Here is an 18168-nt window from a genome sequence, read left to right on the forward strand (position 1 = left end):
AAAGGAAGTGCATTGCTCTGATTATTGTAAATAGCTTTATAGAATTAGATATGGGTTGTCTTAAAATACACAATTATTAGCATAAATTGGCAAAGGTTAGCAAAGAGCTAAACATAAAATTATGCACATCAAGGTAGTGGTTTTAGCCTATATTTAAAAAAAATCAGACTTAACCCACCTTCTGATGATACCAGATGAAATCATAAGAAATATCTTTAATAAACTAGCTAAGCAGAAAAATATAACTCTAAGACAAGATATTGAATAAAACCTGGCTGAAATGACCACAAAAATGAGTCAATCAGTTGATAGTTGTTTGCATCAGTGATGGGAAGGCAGAGAAAAATAAATGGAGTCAGGAAATGTGGAGGAGGCTTGACCCAAATGCAGAGCAATGGAGATGATTTAGCGGTGAACAATCACTTTAATAATAAACTGAAAAAAAAAACAAGCCACATGGTGCCACAAAGAAAGAGAGAACAGATACATAACATGTCAAGGTAACAAGATAACTGAAGGCTAGGAACAACTGTTTAATACTGTTTGGTTTGACGGGTGAATAAGGACTGTGAGAGTGTAAGAGCTGGGTTTAAATAGGCTGCAGGTGATGAGTTGGAGATGAGCAGCAGGTTACTCATGTTAACTGGGTGGAGACTGGGAGGTGCCTGCCTGAGCAAGCCTGACAGGATCAGCTTCCCTCCTATGGCCCTCACCTGACAACCCAGATGGGTCTGCTGAAACTCCTTGAAGAGTAATGTATCCAAGATCAAACTGGATGGCACTCGAGACTTCTCATTTGGGGTGTATCCTACCCAGTCAACCAGGTACTGCACACCCATCCACAATGATATAAATCCATTAACAGATAGACTGTGCACAGTGGAGCATTTCCACTATCCTTGGTGCGAGAGGTGCAGGCTCAGGTAGGGTGAGTCATCCACTGACAAAAGTCTTGAGGCAGAGCACATGGAAAGTTGATGTGATGCTCAGGGATAGTGGCAGCTGGAGACATTAATTGACCGGATTGATGTGATTGGTGATCTTGAAGGGACCAATGAACCAGGATTAAAGCTTGTGGGAGTTGGTGTACAGGGGTAGATCGTGGTTGGGTAACCAGACACTGTCTCTAGGCTGAATTAGTCTGGCTGGGCACCCCCAGCAGTTGGCCTGTAACAGTAGGCATGGTTGGCAGCCATAAACAACCTTGGTGCCCTTTTCCAAGCATTCTGGCAGTGGCAAACTAGAGCTCCCATGGATGGGACCTTCACTGTTGGCTCCTCCACATGAAAAAATGGGTTGGTAGCCATGAAGCACTTTGAAGAGTGACATACCTGTGCCAGAGGTGTGTAGATTGTCAGTCAGCTCAGCCCAGAGCAGTTATTTCTTCCATGTGGATGGGTTAGAGGCAGCAAAGCATCCACTCGCTGATAAAGCACTTTATGACTGACTGATGGTCTGCTGATGATAGCCAGAGGACAAACTCATTGAGGTGCGGAGGAGGAGGTAGAAGGCTTGCCAGAAGCAGAAGATGAATTATGTAGGACAGGGCCCACAATGTCCTTAGGGAAACCATGGAAACAAACAACATGTTGGAGAATCAGGTCCACCATCTCAGTGGCTGACAGAAGTTTGTGGAGGGCAATGAAGTGGGCCGCCTTGGAGAACAGGTACACCATGATGTAACAAGGTGCAGAATTGGTTGAAATTGACACACAGAAGCGCCATCCTCCAAGGGGAGTGGGCTGCTTCTGGATTGTGTACTTGTTTCAGTAGACAACATCCTTTTGGCAAGCACACCCTCCTGGGTCAATCACTGGTTCACACATCCTGACAGCAAATGTAAAGGAGGCTTAACCCAAATGCACAGCAGTGGAGACAATTTTCAGTGAGCGCTTTAATAATAAACTGCAAAATAACAAGCCAGGAGGGACAACAAAACAAGAGATAATGGATACTTAATACGACAAGGCAACAAGGTAGCCGAAGGCTTAGAACAACTCTTTAGTGCCAGTTGATTCAATGGGTGAACAGGGACTGTGCATGAGAGCTGAATTTAAATAGGCTGTAGGCAATGAGTTGTAAATGAGTAGCAGGTGACTAGGAGGTACCTGCCTGTGCAGGCCTGACAAATGGGTCAAGGTTGCTCTGCCATGTTCACATGCCTCATTGAATCAGAATCAAATTTATTATCACTTAGAAGACATGAAATTTATTGTTTTGCAGCAGCAGTACAGTGGATTCATGTGATGTTCAGAAATCAGAAGGAGAACAGTCAGAAGGTGTTTCTCAATTGTTTTGTGTGGGTCCTTGGGCTCCTGTGCCTCCTCCATGATGGTAGTAACAAAAAGAGAGTATGACCTGGATGATGAGGATCCTTAGATATAGATGCCACCTTGAAGCACCACCTCTTGAAAATGCCCTTAATTGTGGGGAGAGTTGTGCTGCATGAGCCTACAACCCCCTGCAGCTTCTGTGATCTCATAAATTGGAAACCCTGTATCAGACCGTGACACCACCAATCGGAATGTTCTCCACCATGCACCTATAAAAATTTGCAAGAGTAGTTGGTGACATACCAATTCTCCTCAAACTTCCAGTAAAGTAGAGCTGCTGGGACACTTCTTCATGATCGTATCAATGTGTTGTGTCCAGGACAGATCCTCTGAGAAGCTGACAGCCAGGGAGTTGAAGCTTTTCACCATTTCCACCGCTGACCCCTCAACGAGGACTAGTGTTCTTCCTTCCGAACTCTTCTTCCTGAAGTCCACAATCAATTCCTTGCTCTTTCTGACATTGAATGCAAAATTGTTGTTGTGACATCAGTCAACTGGCTGACTATCTAATTTCTGTATGGTTCTTCGTCATCCCTGAGACTCTGTCAACAGTGATTGGCAAACTTACAGTTGGTGTTTGAGCTATGCTACTGTTATGCTATGCTATCATACACAGTTATGATAGAAGAGAGAGCAGAACAGTGGGCTAAGTGTACATTCTTGAGGTGCACCTGTGTTAATTGTCAGTGAAGATGTTATTACCAGTCCACACTGACTGTAGTCTCCAAATAAGGAAGTCAATGATCTAGTTGCAGAGGGAGGTACAGAAGCTCAGGCTTTGAAGATTAGTAATGTTTAGTGAGGAGCAGCCATCTTCAAATAAAACCTCTGGTCACCTGATTGAACACAAAACATAGCAGCTACTTGCATTTATGTAGCATTTTCAATATGGTAATGATTTCAAATGCACTTCACCTGAGCACCTCTAAATAAAATCTGGCACCAGACCACATTGAAGGATTAGGTAACTTTTAAGGGACATATTTCTGTGGAATTACTGAGGTAGAGTAACTATGAGAGAATTTTGGACCTTAGCAGCTGAAAGGAAAGCCATCAGTGGTAGAGCAACTGCAGATTGAAAATCATGGGCTGATTTTAATCCTGCTCACTAGGTGGGTAGTTAAGGACTTTCAAGGAATTCATGTATTCAAACCCACACAACAGGCTGATTTCAAAGTGTTCTCATGAATAGTGTGAGAGTGATCTGCCAGATATTTGCTGTGTTTTTCTTTAAGTGTTCAGATTCGGCTCCCATGGACTCACTGGGGTTGGTGCACCGCCAAAAAAAAAGTGGGCAGATCTTCGATCGAGTTTTTACTTTTATGCCGGATGAACTGTTCAGATATAGTGCCATGACCAGAAAGGCCCAAAAGAAGAATATTTCTACCCCCATTATACCCCTGCTTACTTCAATTACTCATTTTCCTTTTTACAGATGTTAAAATTGCCTGATGGGCCTCAGCTCTTATCTGTAGCTGATTACATTTAGAGTTACAATCAGACCTCAACATTCTGTAAAAGTCCAAACTAAGTGGGTAAGAGAAGAGGGCAAAATAAAACAAAGATATTTAACAAAAATCTAAAGCTTTAACAATTGAAAGAAAAAGGCAGTTCTACAGGAATAATTTCATCTATAAAAGCAGAGATCATTTAGTGCAAGTCTCCTGCTGCTTTGCATTTTCTACCCTTCCTCCTTCTGAACCTTAAGCTGTTAACAACAGTTCTTTATAAATATAAGGAAATACATTGTGTAACTACATATTTTACATCGAAAATCTATGTGTTAACTGCATTTTCTCATTGGCTAATTCAGCATTTTCCATAGTGACTGCCAATTGCAATGTGTTCTGTGGTTGTTGCCATAGAAACTCCACCCAGCCAATCAGAAATTCTTACTAACAAATGCATAATAATTTTACTTGATAATCAGCATCCCCATAATATATATGTACTGTTGTCTATTTTAATCATGTTAGTGTTCCCTTAATCCTTTTGACACAAGCAACACTAAACACACTAAAAAGAGGAAATACATGTAAATGATCAAATATCCACTGGCTTTGTACACTTATTTCTTGTGACCATCATTTGGATTCTGATTAAAGCAACTGTTATCTGGAGATATTACCACTTCGTTGCCTCAATATTTATGAATATAATTTGATGCTCATATATCCCTTATGGAGCAGGCCTTTGCTTTGGGTATGTTTTGGACATATTCAAAAATTGTAATGAAATATTGTGAATTTATTACTGTTTGTGATAAGAAAGGATATACTTACCTTGAGCAGGAAGAGAGTCAGAATGAAATGAGCAAAAAACATGAAATTAAAGTAGGACAGGCACATCTAATTTGCTAATGGATGGTATTCAGCATATTAGGATGATTTAATTTTGTTGAGAAGCGTGATTTCCAATTCTACAGTCTGGTTGAAGGAAATCCAGAACAGATCACCAGTCTGATTCTTCTCAGGATTCTCATTCGTCATCTGATTGAAAGTGATGCAAGTGCATTGCATTCAGTATCCCAGGATGCCCAGCCTTAACAGCTAAACGGCTCAAATGTATTTTGTCCATTGCTTGAGTTAATTAACAAGAGAGCTGTTCCATAGAACACTCTTCATCGAAAATCAAATGCTGAAACTCTAAAATAGAAATAGAAAATGTTGGAAGTATTCCATGGGTATTAAAAGATGTGTTAAAAAAATGTGTTAACATTTCAGGTCAAAGATTCTTCCTCAGACCAGTGCAGGAGACCAAAGAAGCTTGTTAACCGCAAGCTTTGAAGGTAAAATGGTGTGACTATGGTGATAAACTGTAAACAAGATTATCTGGTCCACGAGTGAATGGGAGCAGTTAGAGAGTGAGAATATAGATACAAAAACATTCGCAAAAGAATGTAGGATTTGTGAAATGCAGAGTAGGAAGCCACAACAAGCTGACAGAAGAAAAAAAGGACAATGAATAACACAGAAGCTGGCCAATGTTACAGACGTATGACTGATACAGACAGAAATTAAGCTACTTGTAGTGGTAGAATTTAGCATTAAGTCCAGAACGCTACAACATGTCCAGGTGAAAAACAAGTTGTGCCCCTCAAACTCTAACAGTATAGCAGCCATAGACTGCTAGGTCAGGCTAGGAGTGGGTTGGAGAATTAAGGTAGCAGCTGGCGGGAAACTCAGGATCATGTCTGAGATGAAAGCAGGGTTTCCATAAAGTAATCACCTGATCTGTGTCGGATTTCTTCAGTGTTGAGGAGACTATATTGTGAAAACTGAATGCAGGGCACTGAAGTGGAAGAAGTGCAAGCGATTCATGGCTTCACTTGAATGTATTGTCTGTGTCCCAGGACTGGGCAAAGGGAAGAGGTGGAACAGCAAGTGTAGTTGCGAGGGAAAGGGTCATAAGAAGGGAATGATTGGTGGGAATGGAAGGGTGAACCAGGGAGTCATGAAGGCAATTGTCTTCATGAAAGGGGAGAATAGGAGAAGATGTGTCTTTGAAAGTTGTGGAGGAAAAGCTGTTAAATGCAGATGCTGATGTACTGGAGGGTACATCCTGGGGAAATCTATCCATGTGAAGGAGTATGGGTTTCAGAGTGGAAGGAAGGGCATGAAATGGATGAAATACAGTCAAGGGCTTTTAACAATGATAGTGGAACAATGGGATTAACGCCCACTGGTCCAAAGAGCTTTTCCATATTTTAATTGTATCTGTCTCTCCTACTTTCACTGGCTGTTCATCCACCACTCTCTGTATGAAAAATATGCTCCTCAAATCCACTTTAACCTTTCGCTTCTCACATTAAATCTATGGCTTCTGGTTTTCAACTTCCCTGCCTTCGCAGAAAGACAGTAACCATCCACAGGGATGTAGATAAGAAAGATCTAGAGGGGTGTGGGCTGAATGCTGGCAAATCGGATTAGCTCAGGAAGAGTTGGGTTGAACAGTTTCTGTGCTGTATAACTATAGCTCTTTCACTCCAAGATTGTGCACAACTATACTAAACAATATGGCATATTTTTGAATAAAATCTCATAATAGAATAGAAATACAGCATAGAAACAAGTCATTCAGCCCAATTAACCCACAGTGTGCACCTTCCTGTATTAATCCCACCATCCAGCTCGTGGCCTATCACCTTCATCTGCACAAGGAACAGGACTCAAGTTATTCAGTGCCCATGTCCTCTGGGGGCGCGGCTTATCCTGATTGTTGAAAGTTGCTCCTGTCATGATTGGTTAGTTTAGAAACTGCAGCTGTTTTACCCATTGGTTAGCCACCTGGTGTCCAGTTTCAAATATCCCGGGTGTAAAATAGCATGTGGAAGAGACTTCATTTCTCTTCCTTTGTTTAAGACAAGTGGTGCACGTAACCATTGGGAAGGTATGCACTGCACATGCTTTTAACTAAAAACGTTTGTTGAATTTCCGGCTTTATAGTAATTTGGGGAACAGGAATGTTTGGTCAATTTTTTACTGCTTGTAATAAATGATTAACACACTTATTCACAGTCAGTATCCTCACTCACCAGCCCCATAGACCTGCTTCAATGTTTCAGACCATAAAGTTTGGAGTGTTAAAACCAATGGAAAAATTTCATTTCAGTTTGAACTTCATTGGAGCTTAAGTTCTTGAGGTTGTTAAATGTGGTTAATCATGTGATAATATAACCCTTTTGGCATCAATGTAAGATACAGGAAATAACATTTCAAAGGAATTCAATTCATGGCTTAATGTTCATCTGAAAAAATTATGGCCAATATCTGATTTTTGTTTTTCTCTTCTGCCATAAAAGAACAAATCAAGTAGGCTTAAGAAAATTAGCAGTTAAAAGTTCCAAAAAGAAGCCAAACTCCCCATGATTTTCTTGGTCACAGTTTCCTTTGCTGCCTCTGATTCTGTTCTTGAATTCCAGGCCAAAGCATGCTGTGTTCTCACCTGTTCTCAGCCTCAGAAAGCATCCACTGTGTGGAGTATTTGGTATGAAGATGATTCACGTTTTTAGGCAAATGAGTCTGAACAGCATTCAATGACTCAAACAGTCCGCCTACAGCAGACTGTTAGAATTTACTAAAAAAAGAAAAGGGGCAAAGCTGCTAATCCGATGACTGTCTTAGAAAGCATGCCTGATGTACAGAGATCCTGAGGTATTTGATGTGTTTGATCATGAATGCTGTTATATATTTAATGAAATTTTATCAGGCAAGTGGATGGCCCTTTTCCTTACTGCTTGAAGTTTTCTTCCTGTTTCTCATAAACTCCTCTGATACAGACATGATCCCCTTAAAGACATTCTGAAATCTTATAAATGTACAGAATGAGTCTAAGCACTGATCCTTCATCTTTCCTTTCTGAGACCTGAGCTGAGTCAATCTTCTCCTTTGTAATCCCATGTACAATTGATCAAGAATGTTGGAAATTTCGGGCAGAGTAGCCAACTACAGCATCAACTACTGGCTCAATCAGTTTTCACTCTCTTATGCCTACTGGGGGCTCCTTCACCATGAGGGAGTGGACCTGATTTTTCAGTCATTTTAGATCTTTGTACACCAGTTTCTATAGTTTACTGGCATTACTTCATGCTTGGCTGCAGCAGATGTTAGGAAATGGTAGTAAGTGTTCAGATTTCCCCTGTCATCCTCTCCACTTGAACACAGAGCTCTACTGGTAACTGATTATTTCACCAGAATTGCATGTGTCCACTACACGGACAACAATGATTTGAAATTTCAGTCTATTTAATAAAGCTCATGTAACAGCAGGCCTTCAGTCAATTATTAACCAAGTACCATATACCATTTGAAAGTTAACAGGTGAAACAAAATTTTATCACTTTTGTTTAATGACATGCCAATAATATATACTTTCTTGTAATTAGACTTCAAACAGTCTTTTTCTAAGAGTCCAGGAACTTAGCAGGGGACCTGCAGTGCTGCCTTAGGATTTTGTGTGTGTTGCTCTGGATTTCCAGCATTTCTTGTGTTTGGAATAAAAACAGATATCTTCATTGGACAGAGCTGTTTAATGTTGCTCTAGAGATTTGCCTAATCTTTCATCATCTTTTTTTTTAACTTCAAAATCTAGATTTTTTTTGACATTGAATACAAAATTATAAATCATGTCTGCTCAGCTGAACTTTTGTATAAAAGGTGCTTCATAGATCAATATTATTCAAAGGGTCAGTCTTAGCTTAGTTGGAGCTACCCCTAACTTAGTAAATAACCACTTTATTAAAGAGCCAAGTATGAAGATCTGAAGAAAAACTGCCAAAGAAGAGGCTGGAGAGCAAAGTTTTGGCTGGTGAAGGTTGGGTGTCGTGGCTTTGCAGGCCAAAGTATACACTGCACTTGGAATCATGGGAGAGAGAAGGAGAGCCAATTCTACCACCACAGATGCAGCAGAGAAAGCATCAAGATGGCTCTGGATAAAGGGGGCAGATCCATGGGTTGCTGCCAGGGCACAGGCCGGGGTCTGATCAACCTCGGTTGGGTCGCCTGGGCAAGGGTGTATGATGTTGAAAGACCTGAAACACCTGATGACCCCAGGTAACATCACTGATGATGTGCTCTAGCTTAGCATCATGCTGATGTTTCTGTAAGAAGAAGAAGAAGAAAAATATACCTTGTACACCTGCTCATAAATGCAAGTACTTAAAGAGCCAATCATGTGGCATCAAATCAATGCATAAAAGTATGCCGGCATGGTCAAGAGGTTCAGTTGTTGTTCAGACCAAACATCAGAACGGAAAAGAGATGTGATCCAAGTGACCCTAACCATGGAATGATTGTTGCTGCTGGACGGGATGATTTGAGTTTCTCAGAAACAAATGAACTCCTGGCACTTTCATGCTCAACAGTCTCTAGAGTTTATAGAGGATAGTGAAAAAAACAAAAATCATCCAGTGAGTGGCAGTTCTGTTGGTGAAAATGCCTTGAGAGTGGTCAGAGGAGAATGGCCAGACTAAATCAAGCTGGCAGGAAGGTGACAGTAACTCAGATAACCAGGTTTACAGCAGAGTATCTCTGAACGCACAACACAATGAACTTGGAAGTAGATGGGCTTCAGTGGAAGACCATGATGAAACAGGAATACACTTAGTTGTCACTTTATTAGATTCTTTCTGCACCTACTAAAGTGGCCACTGAGTGTGTGTAACTGAGGCTAAAGCCTTACTATTACACCGTTAGAACGGTTATCATTTGAATCAAGTGTTAGCAACCCTTGGAAACAGATCCTGTGCAATTCCTCTGGCATCCAACCCAAAATGACTTTATTCATGGGTACTTCACGAAATAGTCTCAAATCAATCATACACCTGAAGGTAATGGTTTCAGCTGATAATTTTAGAATGTATTTAAAAAATAAGCCTGCACAATTCTTGAAGAAGTAAATAAAATATGAAGATTTCTTAGTAGCCCAGAGCTTGTCAGTTAATTCTAGTAGCTCTGCCTCAAGCTCAGCTACTGACTTCTGACTTGTGAGCAAACTTGGAGGTTTCAAGTTTCTTGGGTAAACTCTGGGGATGTTTACTGGCTGCACTTTACCATGAGGCCCAGCAGCAGCGCTCCAGCCTGGAGCAGCTTCAGATTTGTTGCAATTCCCCAGCCGTTCACTGAGGTTCCTGACTGGGCACAAAGCTTATAGATAAATAGACAAAATTTTGTATGCTTGAACATGAATATGAATGATGTAGATCAATAATCCTCAGTGCAAACACTGGCACAGCTTTAACAGTTTTTGACTTGTATTTACCTAGGAGTTACAGTGTTCTGATCCTAAATCTGTGTAACATAACACCAACACATGGTGGACCTAACACCACCACTAAGGAAGCTATAAAAAACTTCAGGGCTTTGTAGGTTTTCAAAGCTATCATGGGTATAGTGCATGCCTTGAAAGTCACAGACACTGAAGAATATTTAACATCTATAACAAATTGATGATTAAAAAGTAAAATATAAAACATTAAATCACTTTAAGCGATTAAAGAGTAAAGCAGATTAAAAATTTTCCCACTGTTGTCATTGAACCAGGTTGAATAACGAGTTGGCATGTGTGCTGAGGCAGGTGGAGGGGGAATGCTTCAGGGTGGGGCTTATGGGTGGTGCTCTTTTAATACCGTAATGAAAAGTTGCAGTAACAAGACAAAGTGATCCCAGTGTTTGCCCCACCCCCTTGTTGCCCACGTCTTTTAGTTATGCATCAACACTTTTCTCTAGAATCTTATAAACCATGCGCAACTATTTTATCAAGTTGGACCAGAAAATCCAAGAAAACTTTAAATCTGCAAGCCATTTATTATCAGTCAATGAAGCAAGTGACTTCTGTCAACTCCTCTCTTTGGTGTCAAGGTTTATTGATTTATGGTGTTTAATTTGAAATCCAAGAATACAAGAATTCTGCTTGTACATTTGCAAGTGCTGCAACATACTATGAATCTCAGCGTACTATGAGGGATGGTGTAGAGTTTTCAATGTTACACTACTGTATTTTGCTGTACCATGGCTGTTCTGAATATTTTGAAATCGATAGCCCTTGTCATTTTAGCTAAACCCCTTACGGCAGCTACCTTACAGCACATGACCTGAATATGAAATCATTAATGAGGGAGTTGAGTGAAGGCGTGTTCATGGCAAATAGTGATCTATTTGTACAGATGGAAGAGTGGTGATGTTGTAGATGCCATTTGTGAAGATGGGGTACAGTGAAGTCCATTTCAAAGTTTTTGAAATACTGCCACATTTGTTCCATGAACTGCTCTGGCAGCCTCGCCAGTGTTAATGTATCACCTGGGTGTTGTAAAAAGTCCTTGTGCCAGCACTGACTCATGGGTTTCCATTCCCCAGGGTTCATTATTTGCTTTCTTTCTCCTTGACTGCTCGTAGATTTAAAAAAATCCTGTTGGTGATCATGTTTAGCGTAAAGGAAGTACAAAGTACAATTTCTATTTGAAGATGGTGGAATATGACATCAGAGCAGCTGTAAGGCAATAAAGTCAATCGATTAATACTGAATTGGGTGGGTGGTGTTATGAGGAAAGATTGAACAAACGAGACTCATATCCACTAGAGTTTAGAAATGTGAGTAGGTGACTGATAGAATCATATAAGATCCTGGGAGATCTTAACAGGATAGATGTGAGCAATGCAATTTGGTCAATAGCAATTTCTCCTTCTCCCTTCCTCCTGTTTTTTCCACCTTCTCCCATCACCTGATCTAAACTATCCCTTTCCAGTCTGTATTCTTTCTCCTCCCTCCAACCTCTTATTCTGGTTTCAGCCCCTTTCTTTTCCAGGCCCGATGAAGAGTCTCAGCCTGAAATGTTGACTGCTTTTTTTCCCCTTGCAGAGCTGCTACCTGACTTGTTGAGTTCCTCCATGATTTTGTGAGTATTGCTCAAGATATCGAGCATCTGCAGAATCTCTTGTGTTTATTTTATATCATCCAGAACAATCTGAGTTTTCAGTTTTTGTGAACTCCATCCTGTAGGCATATATGTATTTTAAAAATGGCATAAGATTTAAAATAATTCATTTATTTATTTTGTTATGCATACTGCAGACAATATAGACCAAAATTCCTGGATTCAATCCCTAGACTGTGCCAAGTTCAACTGGAACCATAAACAAAGTCACAAAAATACATGAATGCTGCTATTGGATAGATTTGGCAATTGTGGACCAATTTGTCTAACAATAACTATGAGAAAGTTCTCAGATCAAAAATACAAGGGAGAACAATTGTACTTTTAGAGACGCATGCAGAGTCAAAAGAGTTAAGTTAAATGTCTGTTGGATTTTATTGCACTGGTGGTCTTCTTCTACATAGATGAGCTTGTTTTCATACTTCACATTTCTCATGACATACAGTAAGAGTCTATACAGCCAATCGAGTCTATATTTGGTTACTGAGCAATTCCAACAGTCCCATTCCCCAACTTATTTCCTTGTAGGCCATTCTTTCTCATGTATCTCCAAAATACATACACCAATCTTTGGACAATGTCTACTATCAAATTTAAAATTAATGAGTGGCCAATAGGTTCCAAACTTCATTGCTATTTTGACTCTACCCTCCTGACAAGTAAGCTTCCCAAATAGTTTCTCATTATCTAATCCTATCTATTCAGAAGTAAATACTGTCCTCAAACACACCTGGAAGATCGTTACCATTTTTGATTGGAATCAGAATCAAGTTCAAAATCACTGGCATATGTTGTCTTTGTGGCAGCAGCACAATGCAATGCGTAATAATAAAACATGAATTACAGCAAGTAATTAAGTATTGCAAAAATAGAAATTAAAAAGTAGTGAGATAATAGAAATTAAAATGTAATGAAGCATAATTCCATATCCTTGGGGCTTGACTCTTGGAATTAACCCCAACTTCTACCTCCTCACACTATCACCTATTTACTTTGAAGATGTCTTGGGCCCTGGGAGAAGAAATGCCCTTCTTGTGCTTCTAGCTCATCAGAGAAAGCCTCAAGAGTCAAATCACCAAATCAGGATGTCTATCCTTGGCCATGATCAGCCATGGCTATGATCACACTCCCAAATTCTCTGACAATGCAGGCACATATGACACTTTCTTTAAAAGATTCAGATATGCTTTCCATCAGCACAGACACATTTCAGTAATGCTGGCTTTGCATTGCCATGCACAAAGATAATGCACAGTGGAGTTAGAAGTGACTGGTTGCTGAAATCATATTAAGGAACTCACATTGGGAATTTTGTATATATCTCATGCTCGAGCAATTGGGCTCAGAATCAAACATCACACACCAAGCACTGTATATTCCATTGCTGTACAGTCCAGCTCCTAATATTCACAGCACTATGGTAGATCTTTCATAACATTCATAAATTCAATCCAATTACTGTGGCTTTGAGATTGGAATAGGAATTAATATGTTCAAGTGCAGTACATCTTGTAGCAGGTATATACAGTATCTCTTGCATTTTCTATTTAACAACTAATTAGTCTACATTTTATTACTGTAGCTATTGATCCAATCAATAAAAGTAATGCAAAATCTTGGGCTCCAGAATAATTCAGCCGATCAACTGCTATTACTAAGAATTGTGATGATTGAAATCTTATGGTTGAATAATCTTTCCTGCAGTGCACATAATCTATTAGAAAAACTGTATTTGTTTCACTCCTGTCAGCAGCAGGCATGTGAGACTTCAGGAAAGTGAATGTTCTTTAGACGTGAGGAAGGCTGTGACATATTTGGTCAATGACTGTCCAGTGTGAGCTACGACAGCTTATCCTTAAAGGGGAAGGCAAGGCATCTCATGATAGGTGGAAGAAATTTGGCTTCCCAAGCATGCCAAAATATTTATGCTGAAGTGTCTGAGGCTTGGACTCAGTTTTATAATCAGGCATTCTGCCTGCCTCTTGCAGTCTTTAGTCAGAGCTCTATGGGCTCCAGTTGCATGGCCCTCTATAGCAGTAAGTTGTACAATGTGGAAATTGTAAATGAAATTATCCTAAGTAGAAGGATGCAGACCAGTCCCAGTGGCCAACAACCTGTCTCTTAATGTGAACAAAACAAAAGAGATGGTTGTTGACTTCAGGAGGGCACGGAGCGACCACTCCCCGCTGAACATCGATGGCTCCTCGGTAGAGGTCAAATTTCTTGGTGTTCACCTGACGGAGAATCTCACCTGGTCCCTCAACACCAGCTCCACAGCAAAGAAAGCCCAGCAGCATCTCCACTTTTTGCGAAGGCTGAGGAAAGTCCATCTCCCACCCCCCATCCTCATCACATTCTACAGGGGTTGTATTGAGAGCACCCTGAGCAGCTGCATCACTGCCTGGTTCAGAAATTGCACCATCTCAGATCGCAAGACCCTGCAGCGGATAGTGAGATCAGCTGAGAAGATCATCAGGGTATCTCTTCCCACTATCACGGACATTTACACTACACGCTGCATCCACAAAGGAAACAGCATTATCTTTTGGAAGAGGACAGCGAGGCTTGAGAGGAAGTGCGGCGGCGGCCATTTTCAAATTGTCCAATTGCTTCTCAGATCGGAGTTCTGAGAGGCGGGACTGCGCAGGCGCGTGAAGGAGGCCCGGGAAGGAGGGAAGATATATACTGAGTGAGGTAGTTCTCTTTTGGAAGAGGACAGCGAGGCTTGAGAGGAAGTGCGGCAGCGGCCATTTTCAAATTGTCCAATTGCTTCTCAGATCGGAGTTCTGAGAGGTGGGACTGCGCAGGCGTGTGAAGGAGGCCCGGGAAGGAGGGAAGATATATAAAGAACGCTGCCTTAAGAAGCGGGCAGCTTCGTTTGCGGGCAGTGGAGTGAGCCGGGCGCAGAGTGTAGGGCTTGGGCTCAGAGGGCTTAGGCGGAAGAGGGCACAGTAGGCTTATCTTTTAGTTCTTGTATTTTCAGTTATTTGGGAGGTATGAGTGTGAGGGCAGCTTGTTGTTCTCGGTGTCGGATATGGGAGGTCCTGGAGTCTCCGAGCCTCCCGGACGTCCACATCTGCGCCAGGTGCGCCGAACTGCAGCTCCTGAGGGACCGAGTTAGGGAACTGGAGCTGCAGCTCCTGAGGGACCGAGTTAGGGAACTGGAGCTGCAGCTCGATGACCTTCGCCTGGTCAGGGAGAGTGAGGAGGTGATAGAGAGGAGTTACAGGCAGGTGGTCACTCCGGGACCACGGGAGGCAGATAGGTGGGTTACAGTCAGGAAGGGGAAGAGGCAGGTACTAGAGAGTACCCCAGTGGCTGTACCCCTTGACAATAAGTACTCATGTTTGAGGACTGTTGCAGGGGACAGCCTACCTGGTGGGAGTGACAGTGGCCGAGCCTCCGACACAGAGGATGGCCCTGTAGCTCAGAAGGGTAGGGTTAGAAGAAAGAGGTCCATAGTAATAGGGGACTCTATAGTCAGAGGCTCAGACAGGCGTTTCTGTGGAGGTGACCGGGAGTCCCGGATGGTAATTTGCCTCCCTGGTGCCAGGGTTCGGGACGTTTCTGATCGCGTCCAAGATATCCTGAAGTGGGAGGGTGAAGAGCCAGAGATTGTGGTACATGTAGGTACCAATGACATAGGAAGGAAAGGGGAAGAGGTCCTGAAACGAGAGTATAGGGAGTTAGGAAGGCAGTTAAGAAGAAGGACCGCAAAGGTAGTAATCTCGGGATTACTGCCTGTGCCACGCGACAGTGAGAGTAGGAATAGAATTAGGTGGAGGATGAATGCGTGGCTGTGGGATTGGAGCAGGGGGGCAGGGATTCAAGTTTCTGGATCATTGGGACCTCTTCCGGGGCAGGAGTGACCTGTTCAAGAAGGACGAGTTACACTTGAATCGTGGGGGGACCAATATCCTAGCGGGGAGGTTTGCTACGGCTACAGGGCGGACTTTAAACTAGTAAGATGGGGGGGGGGCGGGAGACTATTTGAGGAGACTATGGGAGAGGAGGTTAGTTCACCAGTGGAGCAAGTAAATAGACAGTGTGTGAGGGAGGAAAGGCAGGTGATGGAGAAGGGATGCGCTCAGTCCGAAGATGTAGGGGAGAAGAAAGAAAAGGATAATAAATTTGAATGCATTGTTAGGGATGGAAAGAGAGGAGGAGATGGAGAGTATCTTAAATGTATCTATTTTAATGCTAGGAGCATTGTAAGAAAGGTGGATGAGCTTAAAGCGTGGATTGATACCTGGAATGATGATGTTGTAGCTATTAGTGAAACATGGTTGCAGGAAGGGTGTGATTGGCAACTAAATATTCCTGGATTTAGTTGCTTCAGGTGTGATAGAGTAGGAGGGGCCAGAGGAGGAGGTGTTGCATTGCTTGTCCAAGAAAATCTTATGGCGGTGCTTTGGAAGGATAGATTAGAGAGCTCCTCTAGGGAGGCCATTTGGGTGGAATTGAAGAATGGGAAAGGTGCAGTAACACTGATAGTAATACTATAGGCCACCTAATGGGGCGCGTGAGTTGGAAGAGCAAATCTGTAAGGAGATAGCAGATATTTGTAGTAAACACAAGGTGGTGATTGTGGGAGATTTTAATTTTCCACACGTAGACTAGGAAGCTCATTCTGTAAAAGGGCTGGATGGTTTAGAGTTTGTGAAATGTGTGCAGGATAGTTTTTTGCAACAACACATAGAAGTACTGACTAGAGATGGGGCAGTGTTGGATCTCCTGTTAGGGAATGCGATAGGTCAGCTGACAGATGTATGTGTTGGGGAGCACTTCAGGTCCAGTGATCACAATAGCATTAGCTTCAATATAATTATGGAGAAGGACAGGACTGGACCTAGAGTTGAGATTTTTGATTGGAGAAAGGCTAACTTTGAGGAGATGCGAAGGGATTTAGAGAGAGTGGATTGGGTCAAGTTGTTTTATGGGAAGGATGTAATAGAGAAATGGAGGTCATTTAAGGGTGAAATTATGAGGGTACAGAATCTTTATGTTCCTGTTAGGGTGAAAGGAAAGGTTAAAGGTTTGAGAGCACCATGGTTTTCAAGGGATATTAGAAATTTGGTTCAGAAAAAGAGGGATGTCTACAATAGATATAGGCAGCATGGAGTAAAGGAATTGCTCGAGGAATATAAAGAATGTAAAAGGAATCTTAAGAAAGAGATTAGAAAAGCTAAAAGAAGATACGAGGTTGGTTTGGCAAATAAGGTGAAAGTAAATCCGAAAGGTTTCTACAGTTATATTAAAAGCAAGAGGATAGTGAGGGATAAAATTGGCCCCTTAGAGAATCAGAGTGGTCAGCTATGTGTGGAACCGAAGGAGATGGGAGAGATTTTGAATGATTTCTTCTCTTCGGTATTCACTAAGGAGAAGGATATTGAATTGTCTAAAGTGTGGGGAACAAGTAAGGAAGTTATGGAACCTATGACAATTAAAGAGGTGGAGGTACCGGCGCTTTAAAGAAATTTAAAAGTGGATAAATCTCCGGATCCTGACAGGATATTCCCCAGGACCTTGAGGGAAGTTTGTGTAGAAATAGCAGGAGCTCTGCCGGAGATCTTTAATATGTCATTAGAAACGGGGATTGTGCCGGAGGATTGGTGTATTGCTCATGTGGTTCCATTGTTTAAAAAGGGTTCTAGAAGGAAGCCTAGCAATTATAGACCTGTCAGTTTGACATCAGTGGTGGGTAAATTAATGGAAAGTATTCTTAGAGATAGTATTTATAATTATCTGGATAGACGGGATCTGATTAGCATGGATTTGTGCGTGGAAGGTCATGTTTGACAAACCTTATTGAATTTTTTGAAGAAGTTACGAGGAATGTTGACGAGGGTAAGGCAGTGGATGTAGTCTATATGGACTTCAGCAAAGCCTTTGACAAAGTTCCACATGGAAGGTTAGTTAAGAAGGTTCAGTCGTTAGGTATTAATGCTGGAGTAATAAAATAGATTCAACAGTGGCTAGATGGGAGATGCCAGAGAGTAGTGGTGGATAATTGTTTATCGGGATGGAGGCCGGTGACTAGCGGGGTGCCTCAGGGATCTGTTTTGGGCCTAATGTTGTTTGTAATATACATAAATGATCTGGATGATGGGGTGGTAAATTGGATTAGTAAGTATGCCGATGATACTAAGGTAGGAGGTGTTGTGGATAATGAGGTGGATTTTCAAAGCTTGCAGGGAGATTTATGCCGGTTAGAAGAATGGGCTGAACTTTGGCAGATGGAGTTTAATGCTGAGAAGTGTGAGGTTCTACATTTTGGCAGGAATAATCCAAATAGAACATACAGAGTAAATGGTAGGGCATTGAGGAATGCAGAGGAACAGAGAGATCTAGGAATAACTGTGCATAGTTCCCTGAAAGTGGAGTCTCATGTAGATAGGGTGGTGA

General features: G+C 41.7%; 1 long non-coding RNA gene across 2 annotated transcripts in view; it reads left to right on the plus strand.

Moving 5' to 3' along the window:
* The window catches only part of LOC132397232 (uncharacterized), a 49346-nt gene that overhangs the window by 15477 nt on the left and 15701 nt on the right, over positions 1 to 18168 (plus strand). Inside the window, exon 2 of one of the 2 annotated variants that reach the window (XR_009513314.1) lies at positions 5057 to 5121. The exons of the other annotated variant lie outside the window; for it this stretch is intronic. This is a non-coding gene — a long non-coding RNA (uncharacterized LOC132397232). The remainder of the gene's footprint in view (positions 1 to 5056; positions 5122 to 18168) is intronic. 2 annotated transcript variants of the gene reach the window in all.

The sequence above is a fragment of the Hypanus sabinus genome, chromosome 7, assembly GCF_030144855.1.
Source record: "Hypanus sabinus isolate sHypSab1 chromosome 7, sHypSab1.hap1, whole genome shotgun sequence".
NCBI lineage: Eukaryota > Metazoa > Chordata > Chondrichthyes > Myliobatiformes > Dasyatidae > Hypanus > Hypanus sabinus.